General features: G+C 35.8%; 1 pseudogene; it reads left to right on the top strand.

Annotated features, from left to right (window-relative positions):
* Nucleotides 1-2,314, top strand: part of LOC106334439 — an 18,813-nt pseudogene extending 16,499 nt beyond the window's left edge.
* The last annotated feature ends 2,713 nt before the right edge of the window (nt 2,315-5,027 follow it).

The raw sequence follows: 5,027 nt of genomic DNA, 5'->3' as shown, positions 1-5,027 counted from the left end.
CTCACATCACTGCTCCCGACTTCAACACGATCCGCGCCTTCATCACAAATCATCCTATGAGCATCAGCGACTAAAAGACGCTGAGATAGAGTCATGTTTTCCGTGTCCCGAAGAGCATCGCGATGAATCAAGTCGAAATCGTCCAATGGACTACCGGTCGCTGACGTATCTCTGGTCGGACTCGGAGAATCTGCAATGTCCTTCCCTTTTTCTTCTCACGACAATCGACTTCTCGGAGGCATGTTCCTTAATTCAGGGGACGACTACAACCGCCGAACGATACCAACAAGTCTATACGAAGAAAAACCTATCTAGAGAGAGAAAGTAAAAGTAGAGAGAAGGGAGAGAAAACGGGATACCTGAATCTGCAGAGAAGAATGACGAAAGCAAAGGAGAAAAACCTATTTATAGCAAAAACGAAGGCACGTTTTCCGAGCACAATCATTAGGTCTACAAAGACTTAAATGGGCCTCAAAAGGCCGCTTAAATGCCGAAAGGCCTAAATGGGCCTCAAAAGACCGCCTAAATGCCCAGAAACTTACTCGCGACGGTTCAGTTTCTCACTTGAACCGGTTTTCAATCAGGTTGTCAGACCGGAATCAATTCCTGGTCTCGATTTGAACTGGCCCCCGGTTAACCAGCAAAACCGATCCCCGTCGTTTTATCCGAAATGATCTATCACCCGAGTAAACTGTATCCCATCATAAAAGCAGATATGCAAGTAAGCGAGTCAAGACAAGCGCTACTCTGAGCGACCAGAGACACCTACAGAACATCAGGCGACTAAAAGCACATACCGACGACTAAACGGGAAGGGTTATCCCTTGCATTAGAGCCTGCTATCCGAATAAACCTGACCCCCAAATTCACTGAGACCGCCGCGTCGCTCACAAGTGAACTGGGGGGGGGCTTATTGTAGGAGATGGATTACATCCCTCCACAAGACCCATCGAATAACAGGCCCTAATCCAGCAAGTTGGATTAGTTTGGTCGCTTCGGCGGCTAAACACGTCAGCTCGACCTTAGAGTACTTTTAGCCGGTCGAGTAAGCCGACCGAAAGTACCCGGCTTGGAGGGAACTTTGTCAAGGCCCGCATACTCGGCCTCTCGCATCAAGGCCCAAAGAGGTACGAAATTAGGACATCAAGGACAGAAGACCTATAAAAGGGGGAGATGAAGCAACAAGAAAGAGGACTTTTGGTGATTTTACATACTAAGCGGCTAGATCTAGGGTTTTAGGCGATCTCTTTGATCTTGTTGCTCTCTCACTTTCCTGTCACTCTTGTAACCCTTCAGTTCGACTCTAATAAAACGTCTTTAGTCATTCCATTTATGACTTCTTTCACTCTAGTCGACTGAATTCCGTTCAAACAGATTTATCACTGCAGCCTCCATGTTAGTTTGATCGATCCTGTTTCTGAACTTAACCTACACAATTCATAAGACTTTTTTTCTTGGATTCACTATTTACTCATGGTTGTTTTGCTTCTTCAGATCTTGTCCCAAAATTTCTCTAGGGAAGCCTCAAATCCCTCGGCTTCTTCTTCGAAACGTCTCTTGTATGAGAAACGCGCAACAGATTCTAAGACACGTGAATGTATCTTCACACGATAGTGGTGCACTTGTCTTAACTGGAACCAATGGATCAGGCAAATCAACATTCTTGAGAATGTTAGCTGGATTCTCAAAACCGTCTGCTGGAGAAATCCTTTGGAACGGTCCCGACATCACGAAATCCGGAACCTTCCAACAATACAAACTACAACTCAATTGGATCTCGTTAAAGAACGCCACCAAAGAAAGATTCACGGTGCTAGACAATGTCAAATGGTTTGAGCTTCTCGAAACAAGATCGGCAAAGCTCACCTCACTTTGGAGCTCATGGGTTTAGGGAGACTTGTGAAAGAAAAGTCGAGAATGTTGTCGATGGGTCAAAGGAAAAGGTTGCAACTTGCGAGGCTGCTCGCTATTGATAGACCAATTTGGCTTTTGGACGAACCATCAGTTGCTTTCGATGATGAAGGAGTTAGATTGCTTGAGTATATCATTGCTGAACATAGGAAAAAAGGAGGCATTGTGATCGTTGCCACTCATCTTCCGATTGAGATTGATGATGCTATGATCTTGAGGCTTCCTCCTAGATTTCCAAGGAAAATGACTTTGATTGATATGCTTGATCGTGCAGACATTTCTTAGTAGAATCAAAGATTGTTTAAGTTTGGGATTGTTTGATTTTGTACTTTTTTAATGGTGTGCTTATTATTTTGTCAAATAAACTTGGCCACGGTCCAAAGTACAATGAATGGGAAGGTTATTTATGTGGCATCATTAATTCATTGTTTTACGATTATGTTAACTTTTTATTTATTTATTAATACACATACATATTTGTTATCGAAAATCTTACGCTATTAGCCTAATACTATAAAATTTTCAACAAATATTTGAAATTATATTTTTCCTTTAAGACATTAATTTACCACTGATATTTTATTACATGAAAACTATATACATTTCCACACTATTTCATATTTTTTTCTTTTCATAAATTTTTCTGTTTTAAATCACATATTTATATAACATTCAAGACTCAAGTAGCATCATACAAATTTTATTTTATTTTAATTTACAGTAGGATTCGATCCGTGTTAAGATGCCGATTAACTTTTGTTTATTATGCAAAATACATAACGTTGTAGATCTGTAATGTACATACATAAATCATAACTTTTTTCAAGTCTATATGTTCTTGATTTACACATATGTTTTAATTATATGAACCGGTTGGTTAGACTGAAACAAAATCCTAAATAATTAACCATATACCCTAAATATTCTTTTAGATCATCAATTTAACGATAATTTGATAACTTAATCTAACTACTTAATACTTTAATACATAAATAACTTCAAATGAACATATAACCAAAATGATTTCCTCTATATTACATGTAAATAAATTACATAAATTATATAATTTAACTACAATATATGAACGCATTTTTTTTTCAAAAAATATATATGGACGCATTTAGGTTTAAATAGTTGAATACATATACAGTAGAACCTCTATAAATTTTCAATGTTGGAACTTTAAAATTTTATTAATTTATAGAGATATTAACTTACAAAAAATTCCTCATTTAGAATTTTTATTTTAAGATATATTTATTTTAAGATAAGAAAAATATTTAATTTTAGTATATAAACATTAATTGCTATTTTTTGAAATTTGACATTTATATTAATTTTATTATATTATTTTCTGTATATAAATATATTGCATAGAAGTTAAATGTGGTTTTATATATAATATTACTAATCTCATCAAAAAATATATTAAGTGTTAAGAAAATATGAAGATAATTCCATTGCGAATATAAAATAAACAATATAATAATAGGTTCTTACTTATATAAAATATGTGCACATATAAATTATTAATTTATAATTTTAATGGGACCATATATTTACATAGAATTTTCTAAAAAATATTATCTTATTATTTTATCGATTTGTGTCAAATTTTGAACCGGCCCAAGTTGGGACCGGTGAAATTTATTAATTTATAGAGATTATTAACTTACCGAGTATTAATTTATAGAGGTTCTACTGTATTATTTTCTAGGATTGGATATAGTAACTTATTTTGGAATATTTAGTAGTTGTTATGAACCAAATTGTAGATGACTCTTAACCAAGAGATTATGATTTGTAATCTTTCTATTTATCTACGACGGTGTAATCTGCTATATAAGGAACCTCTATGTTATGAATAAAGATAAACTTTTCCATTACTTTTATAACACGTTATCAGCACGAAACTCTAAATCCCTAAGCTAATACCCAAATCGAAAAATCCTAAAACCCTAACCCTAGCCGGCGATCCGACGAACCCTAAACCCCGATCGCGTCTCTTGTTCCCGCATCTGTTCCAGCTCGCGTCCCCGATCAGCTTCAGCCCAAGGCGTTCCTGATCCTAGCTCAGACGTTTGCGATCCGAGAGCAGCTCCAGCACGCAACCTCTTCCTCGTTCGCGACAACATCAGACAGCTCGCGTCCGACGATCAAGGCGTTCCCGATCAAGCAACAAAGGACGTCCGCGACCCGATAGAAGCGACTCGATCCATTCCAGCTCGCGTACCGTTCGTGTCCAGGTTGCGGCTCAACTTCTTTGGTGGTCCGATTCAACAATCATCTAAGGTTAAAAGGTAATTCAAAACCTAAGAACCCATAATCGAACATGGATTGATTGATAAATAATGAAGCCCTAAAACCCTTATCTTTATGAATCAAAACCATAGGGTAATAGATCAAAAATCCTAATTGAGTAAATCGAAGCTCTAAAAGTTCGATACCCCAAACCCTAAATCATGTTCCTACATGATTAAAACCTCAAATCGGTTTTTACAAGTTAAAATCCGATAAACCCTAACCCTATATCTATAAACCCTAAATAATATAAGTATCAGAATTAATTATACTATAATTATCAAATCACATATTAAAACCCTAATCGAATATTTTGAAATCAAAACTGTTTTCGGTTTTGATCATTGAGGTTTTAAATCTGATTGAATCTGATGATATGTTGCTAGAATTGTTTGACCTTTAAATTGATAGATTTATTTTCTTATCATGCTTGGTTAATTGTTCATCAGATTTAAAATTGTTTAAACCGACCAGCGTGTTAAAACATTTATTGAATCCGATAGGTTGCTACGTTGCTTTTCTTATATAATCCGATAGGTTGGTAGATTGATTGAGTTTTACTTGTTTAAAATCCGAATGATCTGATTGCATGATTCTTGAGGTTTAATATCATCTACTAGGATTGATAGTTTTGTAATCTGATCTGTTTTAAATAGAAACCCTAAATAATCCGTATGATAGGTTATATTGATCTGATTTGGATGTCTTTGAGAATTGAGAATCCGTATGCTAGGTTGATAGATTCATGATAAAATCTAATGGCTTGAGGTTTAAGATTGTATGCTAAATTTGATTAAATTGATTGATCTGATTAA

The sequence above is a fragment of the Brassica oleracea genome, chromosome C1, assembly GCF_000695525.1.
Source record: "Brassica oleracea var. oleracea cultivar TO1000 chromosome C1, BOL, whole genome shotgun sequence".
NCBI lineage: Eukaryota > Viridiplantae > Streptophyta > Magnoliopsida > Brassicales > Brassicaceae > Brassica > Brassica oleracea.
This window is presented reverse-complemented; position numbering and strand designations above follow the sequence as displayed.